At 36.1% G+C, this 24,743-nt stretch overlaps 1 long non-coding RNA gene across 1 annotated transcript; it reads left to right on the top strand.

Moving 5' to 3' along the window:
• The first annotated feature begins 604 nt into the window (after positions 1–604).
• On the top strand, positions 605–17,296 carry LOC120503541. Its single transcript, XR_005627779.1, has 4 exons — positions 605–708; positions 2,563–2,699; positions 14,812–14,923; positions 17,207–17,296. It is a non-coding gene; the product is annotated as an uncharacterized LOC120503541 (long non-coding RNA).
• Positions 17,297–24,743: the final 7,447 nt, after the last annotated feature.

The following is a 24,743-nucleotide window of genomic DNA, read 5'->3' as shown; positions in this document are numbered from 1 at the left end:
CATATATCCCTTGACACGCAAAAAGGCAAAACATTATTTCATGTCTTCTGCAGAAAAAAAGGGTGAGTTACAATTCTGCATGGTACTTATAGCAAATGAAATTACATAACTTTTGGACTCGTTACTTCAACTAATCAATTTTTTGGGGGATGAACTTCAACCTGGATTACCACCATTCTACCTCCAATGACAATCCCACTGAAAAACAAGAAGTGATTTTTAAAATAACGTTTTTGTGACTTCAACTTATATGCTGAGTCAAGAAACCAATATGTTTTTAGTTTAGTCTCAATATGAATATATCTGTCTGCTTTACAACCTGGTAAAAGCTGAAATTAAAAAAAAAAAAGTTTATTATCTTGCACTATAAGTCTTAGCAATAAGCCATTTCTGAACCCAGAAGACTTTTAAGAAACTTTCCTGCAATGTATTGTTTCTTTATTCAGTAGAAAAACTGGGGGGAAAAGCTGAACTTTTATAAAAAATAAATCATAAGAAATAAGATTAGTCATTCTTTGATTTCCAAATAAAATTTATTCCATATTTTAAGTAAAACTTTTCCAGTGAAAAGAAATTTTATTTCCTTTACATTTTTTTGTTTTAGGTATCTCTATTTACTAATGAGAAACAGGCAAGAAAAAGGAGATTCCATCATTCCCTTTAGGTTAAATTAGAAACAAGGACCAGAGTCTTGGAATCTAAGGAGAGGTAAAAGAAAGAATTGTTGTTTCTGAAATAAAATAATAACAAAATTTAAAAAATACATAGTTATTTTTCTCAATTAAATTTACAGATATTTGCATTATTGTTTTAAAACTTGCCAAAAAAGAGACAAGTCATTAGTTTCAGACTGATTCTTCTCCATTTTTGGGTGCTGAGATCATTAGATTCTGGTTTCTATTTGAACAGCTGAATATTCAACTATTTCAGTAAAATGCAAAGTCTACCTTGTGAGGAGGGCAGCAACAGTCCAAGAAGACTATTGATATATGAAATTTTTACCATAAGGAAAATTATTGTTTTTAAGATGAAAGAAAAATGCTGTTTCTGGTTTCTTTTTTACAGTTCTCCGGAAAGTAATTAAAACTAAGAATAAGAGGGTAAGAAGAATGTATAAGTGATTTTTTTTAGAAAGAGAGTGGAAAAATTGGGTAGATGCAGAATGAGGGAAGAGCAGGTTAAAATCAACTGCTAAGTAGAAGGAAAGATATACCATCACCTTAGTGTGATTTTGGTTATTTATTCATTAGGAGGCACTCATATACTAAAAAAACCTCACTAGACTGATAAATAGCAATGTGCAAATATATGCTGCTACATAAATTTAGGAGGAAAAAAGGCATTACTGGAACCTGAATTTCTTTATTGAATAATTTACTTTGTCATCATAAATGTAATTCTATATTGCCTTGCAGTATAACTTCTGGAGAGATGTGTTGGTAAAGCCAAGTCCCAAGAGGGATGGCTGAAGAATGATCAAAAGCTTGGATAATTTTTTTTTTTTTTTACTTAGGTTGTTTTTATCATTTTGTTTTGGTTCCTGGAATTTCTTATTAATTTTGCAAGTCCTGTTATGGACTGGTTTTTTGAACTTCCTTCCTGCTTATTTAATTTAATGGATGAATAAAACTTTTCCACAGAAATTACAATAGCAGGAAAAGTTTGTAAGACCATATGCAGCAGACTTTGACAACATCCATTCCTGTAATAGGTCTTTGATAAATTCTGACAGTTGTAAGTCTTCTAATGCAGAAGCCATTTGATACTCTCATTCTGTATTGAGATTATTACATATCAGAAATAACCAGTGACTACTGAATATCTATTTGAATGCATCCAAGTGCACTCCTGTGCACTTGTGAACTAACGCACAAAAAAATTCACTGGAGAAAAACATCTGGGGGTAAAATAAGACTTTGTGTTTGGTGAGTTTCCAGGACTCTGCTTGCTGTGTTGTTAATCTATTCATAAAACGTTGCAAATTTTGTTCGCTAATTTTCCTAAATTATAAGATTTTAATGCTGATTGTACTCTACCTGGACCAGTTTAAGGAAAAATAATAAAAATGCTCTCAGTTCCTACACTCCAGAGAAAAAGTCTAAGAATACAAAACTGTACTTATTGATACCTCATCAGATAACTAATCTGGTTCCAGCAAAATGGGATGACAGTAATACAGTGATGGCAAATGCACCATGATGCAAAGATAACCTTAAAGGATATCCTCAAAAGGGAAGGTTAAAAAAGATGTAGTGCAAAGTTTTCCCACAATTGGCCTGGTATAAATTGGTCATGATTGAGGCAGAATAAAGCACATAATATGAACCAGTTTTGAAATATTTGTTCTCAGACTGGCAGAAATAAAGATGGTTGGCTCACAGAACTAAGATTTGAGATTAAAAATATTTTCTTACCATAATCTGCATGTCAGTTCCTTTGCTATCGTGGATACTTTACTAAGTTCACATAGTCTCTTGTATGCCAATGTGAATATGTTATTTTATAGTAAAATATTGGTGTACACATCTAAAACAACAACAACAAATTATCTTTGAGTTTCAGAAAGAATGACAACTTTTACTTCAGCTAGAAATGACAGTCCACTACAATTCACCACCATCCAAGTGCAAAACATCCTACAAGAGATTGATTGTACAAGTGACATCTGAGAAACTGTGAAAGATTATAACATTTTTTGGGTGAGTGGAGAGTTGCATCATGATTACTTTTCCCACAATGCCAGTTAGAGGGGGTTTTATGTGTTTTAGTGATTTCCAGACATCTATCATGTATGAAATTGATCCAATATCTCAAATGTATGGGCTGTTCTAATCAAAACTGTGAGCAGGGTTATCCTAATCAAAAAGACAGAGAAGATTTGATTTCTTTCTCAGTTAAAAGGAGTACTTTCCTTGATTGTTAAACAGTGTTGTACTAAATATGAGAGGAGACATTTTTCAAAGTGTTTCACCTAAACTTGGATTCACTGGTTTCCCGTAGCTAAAATCATATTAGATGCAATAATATTGCACAGTTAGCTGCAAAATATGTTTTAATTTTCCCAAAAGAAAGAAAACTTGATGAGGATTGCTTTTGATAAATGCAGCATATTTGCATATTGTAAAATAAAATATGCTTCTTTGCATGGAATCATATAACAGCATCTATTAAAGATTGTATTTCTTGGGAACAAAGGAAAAAAATTTCTGAACATATCTGTATATTTTAATAGACAGAGATGTTCTATTTTCTTTCAGCATCTGAGGAAGCTACCTTTATGAAGGTTACAGTCCTGTAAAAATTTTAAAAAAATCAAAACCTTTTTATCTATTGCATATATAAACAAAAGGATTTAAATGTATATATATGGCAACTTGAATATAGGGAATTGTATAAGAGAGTTTGCAATTGAGAATGGTAGAACCAGTGCAATAACCATTGCAGGTAACATTTCAAAAGTGCTTCCATTCTAACCCTGAGCTTTCACTCTTAAATTCTGAAGTCTTTAACTTAGAGATATTTTTAGATGTAATCTCCCTACATCCTTGCTGTTTACTTTCTGTTTAACACTTTGTTTTAATTTTGCTATTATATACATTTAGTGTTTACTATTATATACATTTAGCAGATATATGTAGTGTAGCTAGATTTTATTTGGGACAGTTTGAGGGAAAAAAAATCAGTCTTTAGAGATATAAAGTAATCATGTAGCATTGTTTGTCTAAGCATGAAAAACTGATAGTGACAGAAATTGAAATGTATTATGTTAGTGCAAAGAGAAGTACCTTGGAGTGGTCTGATGAGAACTGATGTTGATTTGACAGAGTTCTCAGCTATTCAAAGCTGCTTTCCCCATCTGAACGGTGTGGTTTTTTACAAGAGTGTTCAGCTTTGTTCATATTTTCTTTGCAATGGAAATTTAATTGCTGCTATTTTGGTTGTAATAACACTGGGTTAGCACTGAGCATTTTGGAAAGAACTTCACTGTTAGAGTAGGTTATAGAGATGCATGCTATGGGTTATCTGGAGTTATCAGCAGGCAGTGCCTTTTGCTGTTAATGATGTGCCTTTCCTGTATGTCTGTGCCAGGATTTGGTGATTCAGTGGAACATATATTTGGAGAAGTGGATTTCTGCTCCAAGAAGCAGGTGAACCCTTTCAGGGCTGACTTATCATAGGCAAGATTGCTTCAGAGAGAGAGCAAACAGTTGTTCATATTTGAAATCTGTTCCCAAAGAGTTCTACAGAGTAAGAATTAGCAGGCCAGGGGCATTGCTATAGAGGTTGTAATTAGGACCAGCCCTCCTGTATGAGTGTGGAACACAGTAGGAATATCTACCATAGAGGGAAAATAGAACTTTAATATAGGAATAAGCATTTTAGAAAAAGGATGAGTCTGGTGCTGTTTTATATTGTTCTGGTCTGATAGTAGCATACACTAAGTAGCTGATGAGCCTCCTAATGCTTCTCCCTTCCATGGTGCTGGACCTATCAAACCTTGTTAACAATCTGAGTGCATCCTCAGTTAAACCTTATAAAACTATTTGAGGATTTGTAGTCTACTCACAGCTAGTTTCATTTCCAGAGAGCAAAAGGAATAGCAATTAAAAACCATATTCCTTTAATTTGCTCATGTAGAAGCAGTTTTAAATAAAAGCTAACAGAATTGAGAACTGCTGTATGAAAACTTGAAAGGCATTTTGTTTGGAACATTTGTTATATCCTGTTTCTGAAGAAAATCAATTCTATGTATATGTTGTGAAAGTTAACAGATTATCAACAGAACATCAGTTCAAAGCAACGAATGGCATCAATTATTTTCATAAACAAAAGTTTAGGGATTTATTCTGTATAACTTTCTCTTTAAAGCCATGTCATGCACCATTTGAAATTGTGTTGCAGTTTTAAGATTTAAATACAAACTGCAATGGTATCTCAAATATGGCTTTTATTTCTCTGTTCCATTTTCATTGTATCTGACCAGATGATTCAAGTGATTATATGTCTGACACAGACAAGTAATAGTGACAAATGGGTGATCCTATCTCTCTTTGACTCTAAAGGATTGTCAAGACGTTAGTTGATAGATTGAAGCTGAATTTAAAGAAAAAAATTAAATATCCAGTCCTGTGTAATTTATAAATCAGGACATTTGGTATTAATCTGCCTTCTGCAAAATGAACCAACTTAGGGGAAAATGTCCACATTAAACAGGGAGATACTCTATAGAAGCCACATTTAGAGTTACAGCCAACTTGGGTTCAAGTCTAAATGTTAAAGTATTCTTTATCCAACTAAAAAGGGGGCTTTTAAATAAATTCAGGAACACTTTCCTGCAATAATCTCCACATGTACTTTTTATAAATGTAAACACTAGCTGTTGCTATGCCCTGATATTATTTTAACCTGAACTGTATTTACTATACCTAAGGATAATTCACATGTAGCAAAGAGCCCTAATATTTGTATTTTAGAATAAATATTATGAATATCTCTCTCAGGGGAAAAAAATGTTTAGATAACCTGCCTTTCACACGGAAAAGCTGCCTGCTGAACCTTCAAGCCAGCAGTTCTTCCCTGTCTTTCTAACTGAGAGACAGTACTACATATGAAAATTCAGTGCCTCCTGGCTGTACTTAAGAAACCCTATTTCTTTGTGAAAGAGGGAGAACGTATGGGAGCTGTAAATAAATAATGATTGCCAAAGATCAGAAGAATTTTTACACAAGACCAAAGCAATTTAAGCTCATTCTTTGATACAAACCATTAATAATTCAACACAGTGATAATTTTGGTACTGCTAGAATTCTTAACAATTGAAGTGATCTCCAGGTTGTTAGCAGATCAGTAAGAATTATGTTATTAGTAGCTGACTTCTGCTGAAGTCATATGATTCAATGTTTAATTTAAGCATTAGGTATGGCTTTCTAAGAGGCCCTGGAAATCTCAGTGAAAACAGCACAATACTAATTTGATAACAACACACAGTTCTTTAACAAGTATTTCATGGCCACTTGTCAAAACCAATCACTGAACTCCTCTTCTTCAAGTAATTCAGGAGTTTGATTTAAAAGATACCTTAACGAAATAGCATGCTAGACATCAGAGAGAAAAATCAGCAAATCTTCTGTCTCTTATCCCTTCCAATAGGAATATCTAGAATAATTATATGCTCACTGAGGAAGGTTTAATCCTATTATAAACATATAAAATTCAGTCCTATGTTAGTGGGGACTTGTCCTCAGAATCCTACTCTAAAGAAATAAAGAGTATGAAACATGGACACTGACTTCTTTAAAGATTATTTCACTTGTATGTCCTGCCAAGACTCAGGCATTATGAGCTGGACCTCTAAGAGAATCCTTCTGCTTCTGTCATTCCTACACCTCACATATTTGCAGGGCAGTATCCCAGGCCCCAGGCTCTAGGACCACATCAGCAGAGAGAGCAGAGCTGACCCCTTGCCCATCAAGTAGAAAGGAGCACGTGGAGTTTCACAAAACCAGGTGTGCTTCCTAGTGAGGTGCAGAGCCAGGCAAGATCCTTCATCTTACCCTCTGCTTCTTGCAGTGTTTTAAATCTTTTCCTCTCTGATGGGGCTTGCCTTACCCATCAGATAAAGTAAACCTCAACACCCTTTTTAGGCACATATCTTGCCACAGGTGTGACCTTTTCTGCAGACCAGAGAAGGGGTGCCTCACACATCGTATGTCAGGAACACTGACAATACCAAGCATATGAGATGGATAAAAAATTGGAAATGGCTGGGCTTTCACATAGGAGCAAAATAGCAATACTCAGGTAAATTAGTGATACAGGAAACCTTTCTAATGTATAATAATTTCCTGTTAACAATCCAATCTGGCTTATTGTAGATAATGTTCTTTTACTGGGTCTTTTCCTCAGCTAATGTAAAATGTATAACTGCATTGAAGCCAGTGGAGTACTTGATTTCTCTTAACTGAATACCTGTTCGCACAGAGGAGAGCACTTAAGCTCCAAAATACTTTCCTTTCTTTTTCTTTAATTTACTGTTAATAATAATCTCAAATTTTTTAACAAATAATGTGTAGGCAAAAAAGGAGAAGAAAAATAAATAAATAAACAAACCCAGTGTAAAGCAAGCTGGCAAAACAGTGAACTTCCAGATGTGATTTGGTTTATCTTCAGACAGGGTCTGTTAAAATATTTCTGTTCTGGCACATGCATTCATCTTCTGAACAGGGTGGAAATTCAACAGAATGAGCACCTGATCATCCATTACTAATAAGCCAGATATGCCCTCTTATTTAATTTGCTCTTTCATAATTTCATGCAGTACATATTGCTTAACACTGTACCAGTCAATGTAATGGAGAAAGCTCGTCTTCATCCTTTTCACTTTCCTTACTTGTAAATGGATTTAGAAAAAGGAATGTAGTCTATTATTCAGAGATGGTTTTTAAGATGGTTCACAACAGGTTAATGAATGATGTCTAATACTCATATTAGACCAATCATATTAATAACAGAGAAGAGCACATGAGGTCATAGTGCTAATTGCATAGGAGGTCCAGCCAGAAGGCATTTTTATCTTAGAATTCAAGACACACCAAGTTTGACTAATCACCCACAGTGTGTTTGCAATTAAAATAACACTGTATTAACCCTGCCAATGTGAGGTATCAATATTTTATGTGTGGCTTGACAGTTCTAAGCTGAACATTTGTAGTGCTTGATATTGCACTCGTATAGAAAGCACACAGCTCTTGCTCCGCTCTCAGCTGCAGACAAGGATGCTACACAAGGGAAAATTCAGATGTGTTTTGTTCCTGAAATTTAATTTTCATCTCTTATTTTTAAGAATAGCTCTAGTATCATCAAAAAGGAGTAGTTTTTTAACCTTGAGTTTCTTTATACACCACAAGAAAAAATCTGGGGTGTTTTAGACGTTAAACACAATCTTACAGAAATCAATGGAAAATACTTCTGATTTTTTTAGCTCCATCCTGAATTGAAAGAAACAAAGAAGAATGTTTCATTTTACTATGACCCTAGCTGATGCACAAAGTTCAAAGTAGGCACAAGGACTGCAGCACTAACAATAGGTCCATGTATGAAACAGATCACCTGGTTTATTTTGGCATTGGGATCAGGGCATGTGGATTCTGATAGTAATGTGAACTTCTTATTTACACGAGTAAAAAAAAATTCAATCAACTTCACTTGCAGGTTGAACTTCATTTTCCATTTCTGATTGTCAAAGAAGAAAACATTGGTTCTTCCTCCTTAGCCCACAGCTCCAAGACCTCCTTAACATCGTCCAATTTTCCTGTAGGTCTGGTTTTCACTGGGCATCATTGTATGAAACTCACTCAAGCTGAATCACTGACCACTTAAAAAGAGTAAAGAAACCCTGTTCCTCTCCCCCAGATTCTGGTGCGTGCTGTGGGTACTCAGATTCCCAGATCACATGCCCAGAAGCATTGCGTAACTTTTTACATTTTCTTTAAAAGTAGCATCTTTCTGAAAGCCAGGTGTTTTTTGAGGCTTTTAAAATTCTACTAAACTTTTTATAAAACAAAGTAAAAACTGTAAACCTCTTGAAAATGTCTGTTCACAATGAACAGGCACTAGCTTCTTTGTTGTATCTCAGGTGTTTCATGATATGTTTTCGTGCAATGGATTTCTTTTTTATATTATTCGTGTTAGTACTCTGAACACTTTCAAATGTTTGTCAATTGATGGTCTCTACATAATAGGTACAATCCATATCTGGGTCAGACCTTCCAGTTCAGGTACAATAGTGTAGCTCCCTGGAGCTAAGATTTTTTTCATGTAATAGATTTGTAAAGAACTGATATGATGCCAAGTAGACTTAAATGCTTTTTCCTCAGCTTTTGCAAACAGCTCTGCTTCTGCTTGGATGTTCTGCAGACAAATTTATATGAAGTTATTTCAGGTTTTAAAGACCATATTAAGAGAGGCCTATGAGATATAAACCTAGTAAAAGATTTTCTTTTTAGGCCCTTATATTTTTGTACTTCTTGTACTTCTTCAGAAACGTCTTCCTGAAGATTCTTGTATTTATAGTTATGATCAAGGTTTTCAAGCTACAGACAAAACAGCAGTGAAACAAAGACAACAAACAAAATTCTTACGCATCAGTAGTTACTAAGTCCTGCTGAACAATAAAAAGGATTCCAATTAAAATCTGACAGAAAACAGTTATTTAATTTTGCACACAAAGTCATTTGATAATCACTTGGATTTTTAGTGGCCTAAATCCAAACCCCTTTAAAATGAAAAATGGACTATGAATCTTTCGTTTTTAAAGGACTGTGAGTATGTATTTTTGGTTTTTATTTCAGACTTCTACAGCTAACCAAAGGGTCTTGTTCCTCTGACTTCAGGGAAACTTTGCAAAGCTATAAATTCAATCTGTATGCCTCCCCAGTAGATTTCAGACACAGTGAAAGGTCAGCCACTCCTCAATAACTGAAAAAAATAGGCTGGTCTGGTTGGATACCATGACCCCAAGGTCCTGAGTGAAGTTCTGTAAGGACAGTGAACATCTCTGTTTGTGTCATCTTTAGAAACCCAAGTTGGATCATGGCTCAGCAGTAGGATCTGATTCTCTGTAAGATTGTCTTTAGGTGCTTTAGCAAACTAAGATCTTGAAATTATTGCATGGCCAGAAAGGTGTTAAAATATTTTCACATAGGAAATCATAAATATATTCACATAGGAAATCATAAATCACACAATGTACATGGTTATGTGTAACTACCTTTCATACCCAAACAGGACTGGCAGGTTCAAAAACTCCTGTCTATCTGAGGATAAGCACTGTACAAATACATTTTCTTACTGAGGAGAGACAGCAAGCTAAGAGTATTTTTAACCTCAAGCCTTCCCTTGTCCATCAGTGCTAAAGAGCTGAAGTATGAACATCAGATGTTGCTCTGCACCCTGACAGAAGCTTGCATCCTTAAGTTTCTCCCCACAAAAGCTGTGGTCATACTGTGCTAGAATGTCACAACAGCAACAAAGGATATATTAGTCTACTAAGGAATATGACCATTTCAGGGAAAAGTAAAGAATCAAACACCTAATGCAATTCATACAGGTGAAGTTCATGTTGCATTGTGAGGGCTGGGGATGGTTCTTTTCCTTGCAAGACAGGAATATTATTTTATGAACTTTGGCCTGGTTTTGCTCACTTTTTTTAAATAAGACTTTTGTTGAGCTGCAAAAGCCAAATGTAAATCCAAAGTTTCTTACTGCAAAGAGTAGTAGTTCAAAGAGTCATTGGAGAATCTGCAAGATATACAACTGGTATAATTTTAATTTCTGTTTCTAGGCAGAGGTTGTTTTCACTCCCAGTCAGATTAGATTGTCCATTTGTGCTTTAACATCTTTTATTTTTCCAATGAACAGTCACTAAAGTTTTCTATTCCTGAGAGGAAAGAGACTGCACCACCAAATGAAGAATGTAAACCTACAAAATTGAATGTGAAGATTCAAGGGCTACTATACTATAGCACTGTGCAAGGTCTAAAGCCAGTAAGTGAAGAACTGCAGGAAAATTTATTCTTTTTCTGTGTCTATATGTACACGTGTACCTGTGTCTGGCAGCACCCTCAGCCTGCTGCTGATGGTGAGAGTCTTTACAAAGAAATCCAGAGGAGGCATAGCAGACAGCAAACTGGCAGGTACCAGGTAGAAAGAAGAATAGGCTAGGTAGAAGGCATTGGATATCTGCATATGCAGTCACAATGATAGTGGACTCAAAACCTTTATGATGATAGTGGACTCAAAGCCTTTCAGAACAGTAAGAAAAGTTTCAGGATATCTCTCGTGGTCTTAAATGCATTGAAATAGATAGATAGATAGATAGAGATAGGTAGATAGGTAGACAGATAGATAGATAATATTTTTTCTAAAATATATTACTCAGGGCATGGAATGAATTAAATTTTCCTCTTTGTTGTTTTTGTTTGGTTTTTTTTTTTTTTTGTTTTATCTTTGTTTTACTTTAATTTTGTTAATATTGCAAAAAGAGTCCAGTAAGCAGTGAGTAAGTAAGGAGAGGTGTTGGTAACATCTCATCTATCCACATATACTTATCTACTCAGTCTCTTTAACCACAGTGGTGCACCAAAAGAGAACATACACCAGCCTTGACCTAAAACATTCACCGTGTGGCTGCTGATGAGTTGATGGCTCTCCAAAGTGCCTGATGAATTAGGCATAAGGGCTGCATGATAAGCAGGGTTCATTAGCATGAGCTCAATCTCTCTCCATCCAGATCATGCATCCCCAGACTGCAGGGTGACTAAGGGCAGAGGGAGGGAGGCCAGCCAAAACCTTGCTAAGCTGATGGAGGCACAGAGCAGAGCTGTGTTCCCACTGTGACCTTTGCAGGATGGTAGACCGTGGAACACTGCAGACTGTTCAAGCCCTTTGTTGTTAGCTCTGCATGGAACTGAGTAGTATAAATATAGAGAGTCTCACAGAAGTTGTTTATCATTAGAAATTCACTTGTTTTCCTTCAAAGTATTTTTTAAATGTTATCTAAACTTCTGTGGTCTGGAAACAAATCCATATGTGAGTGTGGGTATTTTGTGGTTTCTTCTGGCCAAGAAATACCACAGTACAAGAACATGATCTGGGCTTGGTTCCCCCGCTGCAAATATTGGTATATGCACAGTGGGTGCTGCTGAACCTCACCTTCAGCACTGTAATCTCCAGCAATGTCCCTTCTGGAAGTGAATTATGAAAACTGTATTCCCAGAGATCTTTATTATACTCATTTATTAAGGAGCATCAGATTGGGTTGATTCTGCTCCAGTGCTGTAATCCAATGTCTGCCTTTCTGGAAAGAGAACAGATATCACTGGGGATCAGTTTCACCATGATAAACTAGAAACAAGCTTTTTTTTACTTTCTTCCCACTTCTTTCTGAAAATATAAGTTGCTTATAAGAACTACATTGCAATTTTGTTAGCAGTGAATACACTATATTTATACACTGTAATGGTTTTAACATTAAAATTTAATTCCTAGTCATTATTAATAAAAATTTCCTAGGCTGTCTAGTAAGTTATAAGAAAGTTATCTTTAACTGAGCTGCATCTAAGATAAGTCAAATGGAGTTTTAGGTTTAAAATTAGAAAGAAGAGAAGCCCTTGAAACAGCAGTCACGTTAAACATACACACTTTCTTCAGGGAAGGAAGACTTGTGGCCATTTATTTTATTAATAAAATTACATAAAATTTGGTGGCTTTTTTAGAATCATAGAATTATAGATTCATAGAATGTTAAGGCACCTTAAAGTTCATCTGGTCCTAATATCCACCTGCCATGGGCAGGGACACTTCCCACTAGACTAGGCTGGCCATGGCTTATCCAGCCTGGCTTTGAGCACTGCCAGGGCTGGAGCATTCATAACCTCTCTGGGCAACCTTTTCTAGTGCCTCAGGACCCTCTCATAAAGAATTTCTTCCTAATAGCTAAATTATTCTTATAAATGTCTGTTAAATATTCCTAAATACCTAAATTTTCACTCTTTCAGTTTGTACCCATTACTCCTTGTCCTATCACTACAGCTCCTGGAGAAGAGTCCTCTTCTGGCTTCCCCTTCAGATACTGGGAGGTTGCTATGAGGTCTCTGTGCAACCTTCTGATCTCCAGGCTGAACAGTCCTAATTTTCTCAGTCTGTCACTGAACTGTCTGAACTGTGGTTCACTGTTTGAAATACTCTATTTTATGCAAATATCCTTGGGCTGAATTTTTGTGGAAAAAGAGGTTGTTCTTTTGGTCTGGTGAACATGCAGTTCTGAGTGAAAAGTGTGAGGGAGCAAAAATGTTGTTTGGAGTTAAAAAACCACTATTTAAAAATATTTATTTGGCTTGTTTTTTTGTTTTGTTTTGGTTTTGTTTTTTTTTTTCTTTTTTTTTCTTTAAAATATGCCTTTAAAATTATTATTAAAAGAAAAAAAATTGGGACAGTTTGAACTGAAAATTACTATGCTTGTTTTGAAAATAATGAGGACATATTTTTCAACTATATTTATATTCTTATGAGAGAGATGTCTTGTAAGATAGTACACCTGAGTATTGTCATGCCTTGCAGAACAGGGTAAAAAATCAAAAGAAAAAAAATTTTGACAACTGGGGGGGGGGGGTTTGTTTTTCTTCTTTGGTTTGGGTCTAAATGATTTGGAAAACACATTTGCTTTGAATTTTAGCAAATGCCATATGTCAGTGTTGAGAACATGGATTTCTAAGGATTAAATTCCAAGTATTTATGTGGTTGTGTCTGTATTGTCTTAAAATAGCTAGAAAGCTTCAAGTATATTTAATACATACTATGTTTGCTTAGTATCTAATTTGTGTATCTAACATATACTTAATAGTACCTCTGAAGAGGGAACTAGGCATACCAATTTTGATCTCTAAATGGAAGCTGTCACTACAATTTGCGCCTTCTGTTTGCTCTCTTCAGCTTTACCATTAATTTAATGTTACAATGCCCGTGCCTTCCTCCACATACTCATTCTTTTCTTTACCTCAGACAAAGGGGAAAATAATCCTACAAAAAAGGTAAAAACTTTGTGCTTTTCTTCATTCCAGTTCAAGAAAGATGCAATAAAATATATGGTCGTGAGGTGGTGGGAATTCAGGAATAGCCTTTTTGGCAGAAGAACAATCTTGAATTGTCTTACATGGGTTGCAAAACTGCACTTAGCTATCTGTGGTTGAATTCTGCCTATCTCTTTTTAGAGGCTTTGGGAATCTTCCCAAGATTTTAGCATAATATACTGTCTCAGGTGTTGACTTTGCCTGGAGTTCAACATCTAACTGTCTGTTGTGCTCTTAAAAATAGTTCCTTTTTATTTTAGCATAAACTTAAAACAAACTCAGTAGAAAACTCCAGGATCCGGGATGCTCTTTGTCAAGATGACACAGTTTATGTGTACTTTATGAGACTCCTGTTTCCAAGAGCAATTAGGATGTTCTGACTTATATCAACCTGTGTTTGCATTTGGATATTTTCATTCACTGATTTATTTTGGGATTGTACACTGCATTGCAAAACATAATTTGCCTTACTCCACCTAATTAAAATTCATTTGATGAAGTCTCAGCAACCAAGGTTTTTTAAAGTTGTCTTTTGGATTTTGACCCCATAGGAAGTATTTATGTAATCTAATGTAGTTGTTCTGAATAACATCCTTGTTAGAAACCTAATGTAGGCTAAATTTAGGTATTTACACTAAACAGAGAGACAGAGGCATTTCCAGTATATTATTCACAGAAGTTAGATGAATTAAAACACTTCGCAAAAGATTTCCTCACCATTTAGCATAACTATTCACTTTGAATGCTCTTATTTCAAGGTAAATTTGGGAAAAAAAAGCATAGCAAAAATCTTATTATGCTCAGAGGGATAGCAGTGTATGCCTATCTTATGTTTCTCTGCCTGTGGTTTTATCTAGGGAAGATATTGTATTTAGCAGGTTTTCACACATGTATTGCTGTGCCTCTGGAATTCAGTCCCCTGGGTAAAATTATGATGGAGCTGAAATGCCTTGCTCTTGTAATGCTCTGGCACTGCCTATGGCCTAACGCAGGAGTAATTTTAGGATTCAAATTCTGGCTAAACCACTGGTGAGGAAAATCAGGCTGTTGGTAACACTGGTACTGAAAGAGCAATCATTCCCAAAAGATTTTTTTTCTCCTGTCCTTGAGCAGCAACAGTGGATTTTATGAACACATGGGACAGTTCTGTGAGTTTTAAATTATATCCTGGTCTCTCTCCCAGCCATATAAAAAATATGAGATTTCTGTGGAAGGAGGAGAATGGCCTCTATATTGAATTCTGAACCGAAGGCAAAGCAGCATTATTTTCAGATCCATTTTACTTCAAAGAGTCTGTAAGTCATTGTGCCAACCTGTGATTTTTATAAAAGTTTAAGGTACTTCAGAGAAAGGACATTAAGAGCTACTTGAATGGTTATTGATGTTTCAATGAAATGCTAAAATCTGTATTCATAATTTTACTGCTAAAATGCATAGTGATTGCCCAGAGATTTCTGCACTCCTCTCCAACAGACAGACTTGTAGCGTGGTACAGGTGAGTCTACATGGCAGAACAACATGTTAAGCTCACTTGTAAGATAAAAATGTCATATTGTTCCTAGTAAGAGGAAGTACTTTTTGGTTTTTTATGGTAAAAGTTTTTAGGGTCCAATAGTCCAAATATTTGTCACAGAGCTGAGACAAAGGAAGGAGGATTTCTTCCTTCTCTTTATTTGCATGGAGATAAGACTGTGAACCAAATATTTGGGAGAGTATATTTTTAGATAGTTCTCCCTTAAACTCTTCTGTTGGAATAGTCCTACAAAGTATTCAAATATTCCTGGATTCAGGTCTTTAATTCAGGTTTACACTTCCAAAGGACTTCTCAGACTGCCAACATAAAGTTACTTTATGTTTTCTTTCTTTTTTTTGAGTTGAAACAAATTACCTGGTTCACTAAAAATTATGCTGTTTTTAGGTCCAGTCATCAAAATGAAAGTTCAGCTGTTCATGTAGTCCCAGTCATCCTGAATAAAAAAATTCTGTCACAACATAATGAAATTAAAACAATAGAATTCATATGCTGTCTCATTATAAGTACATAAAATACAGGAGTCCTAAACTCTTCCAGAAATAAGTAGAAGTGTCACTGCAAATTCTTTTTTATGTGTGAAGATTTTACATTAATTTGTAGCTAAAAAATCAGAAAGAGAATAGGAAACTCTGATCACAGAAGAGAACTCAAATAGCATATTAAATCTTGGAAAGAATGTTACTTTTTATTGTGTCTAATACTAGTCTGAGAGAAAAAGCAGGATACTTTTATTAAAATAAAATAAAGTAGCATTCATCCATAATTCAGAGCTTAATGCCATGATTTCAAAATGCCACAAAGACTATCTTGAGTATTATTTTAAGCTGTCTTCTTAAGCATGGTGTTAGTAGCAACATTTCTGTCTAACTCCATATTCTTAACAAGAGCAGCAGCCTGCTACAATATTTGATAACTTCCTGAACTCAAAACACCACCCTCAGCAGGCACTTCTTCCCAACACAACTCACAAGGTACTCTTATCACAGCATTCTTCCTTAGTATTTTGTTTTTCTACCCTTAATAAAACATAAAGTAAGGTAATAGTCTACTTCAATTGTTCGGTAAAAATGCCCTTTTGTATCTCTCACTACCATAATGAAACAGTAGCCTGGTGAACAGCTGTTGTTGAAGAGATACAGTTGGGAAATTTCTTAAGAATGTTTTTCTCAGAATACACTTGTTCCTTGAAATGGAAACATTTTTTCCAAGATGTACCTGTTTTAATAAGGCAAGGATTTCTGATCAGCAATAGAAGAACTGACCCACTATTCATCTAGGGTATTTAAATCCATGAGCTGAGCCTGGGGACAGATGAGCATTTGATGTGCCTTTATTTCATGAGGTATTGTAGAACCATTTCAATTGTATTCATAATTCAGAGTTAAATGGATTGCTCAGGGAGGTCTTTTGCATATCTACATGTAGAGTGGAGCATAGCTCTGCCAGCCTAGAAAGCAGCATGGACTAAGCAGAATTTCAAAGCAGTGTGGCTGTGTCAGCCTGCTCCTGGACCAACATGGTTCACCTGTGCTAGGGACTGCACTGTGGCACCAGCACTGCTGCTCCTTCCTGCCTACACTGCTTTGGGGTCGTGCTGTGTACCACATCAGCCAGGTCAGCTATAGCTGAGCATCTCCCAGCTTCCTTGGGACAGAGTCCACCTGCAGACTATGTGTTGCTGTTGATTCCCTTCCCTTCCCTTCCCTTCCCCTGAATTCTTACTATTGGTTTTTTTTTTGTTTTGTTTTTTTTTTGTTTTCTTTTGCTGCATTTTATTTGTTGTTGCTTGTCTCCTGGCTTAGAGCAAGAAAACTTAAAGAATCCTGTAAAACTTCCCATGGAAGAGAAAACAGTCTCCCAGGCACTTCTGAATGTTGCAGTACCTGGAAGAGTAGGGAGAAAGTAGGAAATTGCTAAGGTGTTTGCAGTGTATATATATAGCATGGGTCTGTTAATCACAGCTAGAAGTTTGACTCAAAGCATGGTTTAAGCATGAGAATTGCTGAGTGAAATCCTTAAAGCACCATATCCTTCTCTTCTCCAGGTTGCAAGCAGATGGTCTCTGTAAACATGACTGATATTTCATCTTCAGTACACAGTGGTTAGTAGGGACAGAAATTACAAGTGATCACAGGTAATAACTGGTGTATTCACCTGTAGTCCACAGAACTGAAAAACGAACAAGGGGTTAAGACAAAAACTTCTAAGATCTAAGACTGAGGCTAGTGCTTTGCTTTTGAGCCTAATCCTCCTTATACTAGAATACTGTTCAGGAATATCCTGCTTTGAAGATATATGTGATGCTTAAATCCAGTCATAAGGTAAAAATGTATAAAGTGCAATAATAGAACTGATACACAAAACATGCTTCCAGCATCCCAAGAATTAAAGAAACTTTACCAAGTCCAATTCTTTCCAACTTTTCTGGCAGAGGGACAGTATCTGTTTCTAGCCTTTTAAGTTTTAAGGAGGAGTTAAAGCAGATATTTGTTAATTTTGGTCAACTTTGACCTGAGTGTTCGTTTAAAAATACATTAGGTTACATTCTCTGTCAGACAAAGCACATACAAGTGAAGTGACTCTCTTAAGGATGTGCAGTATATTTGTGACACAGCCAGGAATTGGAACGTCCTCATTTTCAGAACTAATCTGTAAGCAATAAATAAGCTCTTAATATCAAAGTTTTAAGCCAAGGCTTCATCTTCTTGTCAGAGGTGACACGATATATTGTTAAATTTTCCCTAACTTGACTGCTGGTTGTCCTCTTTAAGGAGGGCCCCAGCAGTGTTATTTTCAGCTCCCAGCTGGTTTAAAACCTAAGAAGAATTGGCAGGATTATTTTTTTCCCACTTGTCATGTCCTTCTACCTAGTAGTAGAATAATATTCTACTTACAGGGATGAGCTTTTAGCTCAGTGTTATGCTGTCACCATTACCTGTCTATTTCTTTTGCTAGAAAGCCAAGTCCCCAAAACACCCCTGACTTGCTGGTGAACCATTTTTTCTTTTGTAAAGCCAAACCTTCTTAGGCCTAGTGAAACTCCTTCACATAGACATTCATCAAGTTCAGTTTCCCCCTCTGTATCAAAACCATACTTTCTTTTCTGAACCTTTAAGTGTGTCTTTCAAAGATTCAATCTCCTTAAAATGAAACAGGGCAGGGGAAGGGGGCAGGGTGCTCACCCCACTGCTGACAAAACAACTAACTTGTTTTCTCCGGCTTTAAACTACAAGTTGAGACCTTAGCTTCTTTTTTATCTCACTGGATGCTTTGGCATGAAGCATCCAAAATCTAGATTGCTGGACTTATTCATGGCATTTCAAAGAGAGCATCATTTGGGCCATACATTAGCAAGCAGGCAAGTAATTAATAATAACACACATGGAAGCAAATGAATGTTTTGCTTGTTGAAAGAGAATGAGAAAGTCAGACAAAGGCCTGGGCTCTATGTCCTTGCCCTCCACAGCAGCAGAAGAAATAATGTTATGAATAGCATTTAACTTGAATTTGTAGCAAACTGCTGCTTTTATCATAAACAATTGCCAGATGGTATACATTATCTTCCTTTTTTCTCCTTTCACAAAAGCAGCATTAATTGCAGAGCAGCCCAGGGCTCCACTCAGCTCATCAGTGTGATAACACTTCATGACCCTGATTAGCCGTCAGTCTACTCAATTAAAAAGATCATTTAGACATTCACCCAATCATTTGCCTATCGAGCCACCTGGGCCTCAACCAGGGGCTCCATTTTTAACATTCTCCTGCCCTCTCTCATCTCGCCTAGCTTTTTTACATATCTCCAAAAGACGTAATTGAATTAAATAAAGCGTCTCAGGGGCAGCTGCAACATCTGCTGTTTGTGGTATGTCAAGCCTTCAGCATTAAAAACAGTTACATATGCTCCAAATTAGCAGGTCGCAGAGATGAAACAGTCGATGATAGTGTTTTTGTGCCAGCGTGAGAAGCAGCTCACAGCTGTGTGCAATTTACAATTAAAGGCTTTATCAGAGCTCAATTGTACTAGTGAATCAAGTGGTGAGAGGTCAGTTAGTGAATTAGACCAATTAGAGCTTGTACAGTTCAATTATCTGTCTTATTACCTACTGATAAACAGCCTTGTCATATCTTTACTCAGATGATGAAGCCTGGAAGTGTTTTATGAGGTGATACTGTACTTTTGTGTGTGTGTGTAATGGAACTCAGTAGCTCAGCAAAGTTGGTCTGATGCAACAAGCATGCAGTCTTAAACTGCTGAGGGGAAAAAAACCCCTAACACCTGCAGTTAGAACCTTAAAGCAAAATTAAGTTAGAACAAGAATTAAGATTATAGATGTTGGCTGTGGTTTAGTATGTATTTTTCTGCTTGGCAAAATCTAAATTCATGAAGTTAACAGTGGGAAATGTTATGCTTTTGATTTCTGGGGTTGGTTTTTTTTAATTACTGTCTTTCCCTTTCTCACTCCCACTCTGAAAGAGGGATGAGAGGCAATGGAGAGAATCTGATAAAGCCAGGCTCTGCTTTTTATACTGTAAAACAGTGCAGTAATAATGGACAAAGACAGAAACTGCTACTTCTTAATTTCAGGATTTACATGGTTCTGGAAGGATCACCTGTAAGCCTGGACAGAGCTGACTCAAGATGGGTGAACTGAACAAAGGTGAGCCAGTGAAACCTTTTCAGAAGTCTTATGCATACATGTATCAGTTTATACCTGACTGTTCTTGCCATGTTATCCTACTCTATGAACAAGACATGAGCTGCACCAGCTACAGTAATGCCACCTGGGCCTAAGAATAAGGAATCTGCTGTCTGGGGCCTTCCATGTATTTTAGGAACAGGTGAGAGGGTAGGGAATGGGGGGGCAGAGTAGAGGGATAGGTAGGGGGGTATTAAGATTAAAGTTTTATGGCAATTTGACAGTGTTGCATGTCAAATTCTGCCTTTCTAAGGCAATGGTAAATAAGGACCAAAAGCATCAGAAACCTTTCCTTGAAAGGGAGTATCTGTGCTTTGCTCTTGAAAATAAAGTAGTCAAGTAAAGCTCCTACCTTTCTTTTAATCAGACATTGGTAACATATTGATGCCATTTTTTTTTTAGAGAAAATGCTAGAGATTAAATCGTATGTTCAAATCCCTTCTCTGCAGAAGATAATCAATGATGTATTAGGCCACAGGAATGGAGTGAAAATATATCTGCTTCTGTAACCCAGTAGTCAGGAAATTTGGCTTAAAGAAGCATTGAGCCCATTGCCAAGGTATATTTTAGTCTTTTGCATCATCTTGTCATTGGATAAAATGCACAAAAGTTATCTCCCATAAATCAGTGTTGGGCATCACTACTGCTTTCATTATTCACAGTAGCACACTGAAGGAAGGAAGAATGGTGAACACCTACAAGGTGAATAGGCTGGCTCATAGGCTGTCAGAGGGTGGAATATCTGGCACACACAGGGTTAAATCTCTGTGAGCAAAGGAGTTTGTTTTACTTCAAGGTCTGTAACCAGACTGTGTTCTAAGTAACTCTTTAAGTTGTGTGGAACTGCACTGTTTAGGAACGTTCAGATCCAAGTGTAAACTCAGATTAAATGCTAGCCCTTTATTAAGGGGAGATTTGAAGGGGGTGGGCGATGTGCTTTTATTCCACCCTAACATTTTCCTGGTGAAAACATGCATCTTTGGAATGGACTTTTGATTGTGTTTAATGCATGGCTTCTATGTGTTCAGGCATACAGATTTTGCAAAATTAGGAGGGCAAGTTTCAAACAGATATCTTGACATGTCTTACTAAATATCATGATTGAAATAAATTAAGAAGGTTGTGATGCTGGCAATGAGGGGTCTCCAACTGCTTTCTGCTGGTGCATAATGTTGACTAATTTTCTACAGGTTTTGGACTTGCATTTAAAGAAATTCTAATCAGAATCAAAATGGCCCTCTGAAACAGCAGATTTAACATTTTAGTGTTTTTCTTAAGTGTGTTGGTCTCTTTGCCAAGCTTCAAAGGTTTAAAAAAAAGCAGTTGAGAGAAATAGAAGTTTTTGAACTTGTGGATGAGAAAAGGAAAGAAGTACACTTTTTGAGTGTAAATGAACACATTTTTCCACACTCTTACCCTTCTAAGGAGTAGAGGGTATTTAGTTCATTCCTCAAGTGGAGGAGAGAAACGTGGCCTAAGTATTCTCAAAACTGCTGAGAATTGAATATACAGTGAACACTTGGTCAGGACCCTGATCTCTCCTGTAGTGCACATGCTGCTGGCAGTTATTGAAAATCTTCATCCTCTGCTCTGTTGCTTTCTTCCAACTTCTGAGTGACTTCTGACTTCTGATTTGCCCTTGATAAGGCCAAAATGAAATTCAATCCCTAGATATCAGGATTTTCTATTTTTAAGTACTAAACTGAACCTATTCAGTAAATACTGAAATAATGACTTACAGGTGATTTTTGGTGGTTTTTTTTCCTTGCTTTCATTGTATTACAGCTGATAAATTACTTCAGTCCCACTTTTAGAAGACATAGGAATTTCTGTAGCTTTCTAAATGTGATTTTGAATTTTAAGTGTCTGTAGCTTTCCAACAGAGGTTAAGTCCCTGGGTAAATAGCTCAGTGTTAATCATAAATGTGACATTATGTACATAATTCAGTCAATCTAAAATAGGGAATAAGTAGAGAAGTTGTTTACAAGCTAAAGTATTGCAATAACAAGACCATATTATGTTGACAGACTGATTTCTTGAAAATTCTATTCTAAGTACAAAATCAGTTTATGGAGAATACTAGATCTAAAAGGAGAGACACTCAGTTATCAGTGAATGATAATTACTCTATAGCATCTGTTTGCTGAGGAAACAGGAGCAGTTAGGGCATTGCATCTCCTTCTGCACTTATTAACCTTGCAACTTGCAAGCCAAGCTCTTCACAACACAAGGTACTGAAGCTAATCATGGGCTTGAAAACCTTACTAGATGAGGCACTGTCAGGATAATAATCTTTTGACATTTAGTTTTCTGCTTTATTACTAGTTTCAGCTCAAATATTTAAAAACAAATTCATTTTGGCCACTGTTTATTTTTTCCCCCTCCATTTAATTTTTTACTTTCTACTTTTTAAAATTACGTAATAGATTAACATGGCTCACTTCAGTGTCTTCCTCATTGTAGGAGGCTCTCCTTGTCCCAGGCCTGTGAGCCTTGGGCATTTGTCTGCTTATCTGAAAGAACCAGCGAGAAAGAACCTGAAAGAACCATTTCTTCCTGGCTGATCAGTTTAGGTAGCATCTGCTATTGCAGCATGACCCTTTTGCCTGTCCTGTAACATAGCCACAGGATTTAGATTAGTTACAAGGAAAAATTTTTTTTGCAATGAGGGAGGCAAAATACTGGAACATATTTCCCAGGTGTTAGATGCCCCATGGCTGGAAACATCCAAGGTCAGGTTGGACAGGACTCTCAGAAACTTGATGTAGAAGAAGATGTCCCTGCTAATTCCAAACCATTCTGTGATTAAAACTGATATGAATTACTTGAGTTGCAGCTGACTTGTCTTGCTGTCTGGGCATCTCCCACCTGTGCACTGCTCCTTCTCGAGAGTGAGTTAAAGAAACCAGTTTGGGTCAACAGGATATTTGAGAACTACTGTAAAGGGATGAATATAAAGGTTTAAATCATGAATATAAGTGCTTGAAGAACTGGAGCACATATTGCCTAGTGGCAATCATCTCATAAGAACAAATCACCCACCCAAGGTGTTCTGTTTAGATGCTTGCAGAGGTCATCTTGGTTTTTACATATACTGTGTCTTTTTAAAATCCTTGTTCACTGCTTTCCCAAACAGCTCTGCCACAGAGATAATTTGAAAATCATGTAATAAAAATATCAATAAAATAAGACATTGAAGTAATATGGTTCTTATGCATGTGTTTCTCTGAAATTATAAACTGTGACTCAGCAATTTGGATTTCAAGTCCACTTTTACCCATTATACTTTGACAAAATTATATATTTGTTAAACCACAATCATACTTTTTTTTCCCTCTTCCTCACAGATTCTCTAGATATTCTTTTTTCTGACATGAAACTTTTATAGTAAAAAATAGTTTTTTATAGCAAATTTGAGTTGCCTGAGGTGGTGTGAGGGCAAAGTCTTTGTCTCCATTCCCTAAAAGCTCTATGAAGATGAACAGCTTTTTTTTCCAGAAAGTCAGAGTGATTCCTTTCATTGATTGTCCACTCTACAATATTTTCCTGCCTTATCTTAGCTGTTAATATAAAAGCAGATAAATTACCACAATTTATAATTCAGTTCAACTAACATTTTCACTGTTTGATTTAAGACACAGGCCTCAATATCTGCTGTTTTGCTGTCAAAAGAGCACTTCAGCTGTCCTTACACAAGACACAGGGTGATCAGACAGAAGCAAGAACCACAGTTTTTCCAAAGTCTTTATTCCCAGCAGTGGTTTTCTTGGTAAGCACTTGGAAATAGTTGGCTGGTGGTTGGTGCCAGAGGTCTGATAAAAGTAGTAAGCTTTTTCATTAAATGTACCAAAACCAGTATTTATAAACTGCATAATTTTTACCATAAAACAAGTAGATGCTTCTCTTGAATTAGGAGAAGCTTTACTTCTTGGTTACCTCTGTTCCTCTACTTATTCCTTTAAAAAATACAGAGCACATCAGCTGCCTGCACTACATCAGTCCCACCAAAGCAATATGCATTAGCTGAAATAGTTTTGCAAAGGTGTGAAAATAGGGGAGTTGCTTAAAAATCTCACAGCTTTATTGTGTATCTGATTTGCAAACATCTAACTTTCAGCCTTTAAACGTCTCTCTTTTTTGCTGCTCATTATGTAAGAGGTGAATCAGAAGGTTTATTAGCATTTATTAGTTTATTAGAGTAAGTTGCAGGCCCCACAGTAAATCAATAGGTTAAATCCTCTAACTACTTAATAGATAACTCAGAGAATAATTTACCCATACCTTTGTAAAGTTTATCTGAATATACTAAATATAGCATGTTTTTCCTGTCAGTCTTTTACTCCAACGTGGCACCCTGTGCAGCCATTAAAAATCAAAGAAAAAATGCAAAAGGTAGAATGAATCAAAATAGATCTTAGATCTTATGTTGTACTTTTTAGATCTAATACTTCTCTTGGAATGCTTCAATTTATATAATTCTGTAAAAATCAATTCAGCACTCTACTGCATTTACTCTCACAGTGAAAACCTTCAAATTGTAGAGAATTTTTCACTCTAGTTATTTGGTTGAGAAGGAAATATCTAACTTTCTGTGTTAATTTAGATAAATATGGGGTTTGGATTTCTTTTTTCTTTTATAGCCACAACACCAGAACCTCATATTGCTCATGAAAGTTTAATTCTTGATCCATTATTATTTTTACTCTGTGTTAATAATGTATTAGATGTGCTTATTGCCTATCTGTGGATGTATAGATGGGTACACTTTGGTTAGACCAGTCAGAAGTGTTGCTGAGATCACCCTCACTCCAAACGGATTCTAATGCTTATTGGTTTCATGTTTTAAGAAAAATGAGTCAGTGCATGAAGGAATTTTATTCAAG

Source organism: Passer montanus, unplaced genomic scaffold (genome assembly GCF_014805655.1).
Source record: "Passer montanus isolate IOZ18808 unplaced genomic scaffold, ASM1480565v1 scaffold10, whole genome shotgun sequence".
In the NCBI taxonomy this organism is placed as follows: domain Eukaryota; kingdom Metazoa; phylum Chordata; class Aves; order Passeriformes; family Passeridae; genus Passer; species Passer montanus.
Note: the sequence above shows the minus strand (reverse complement) of the source record. Positions and strands in the feature narration are given on the sequence as shown.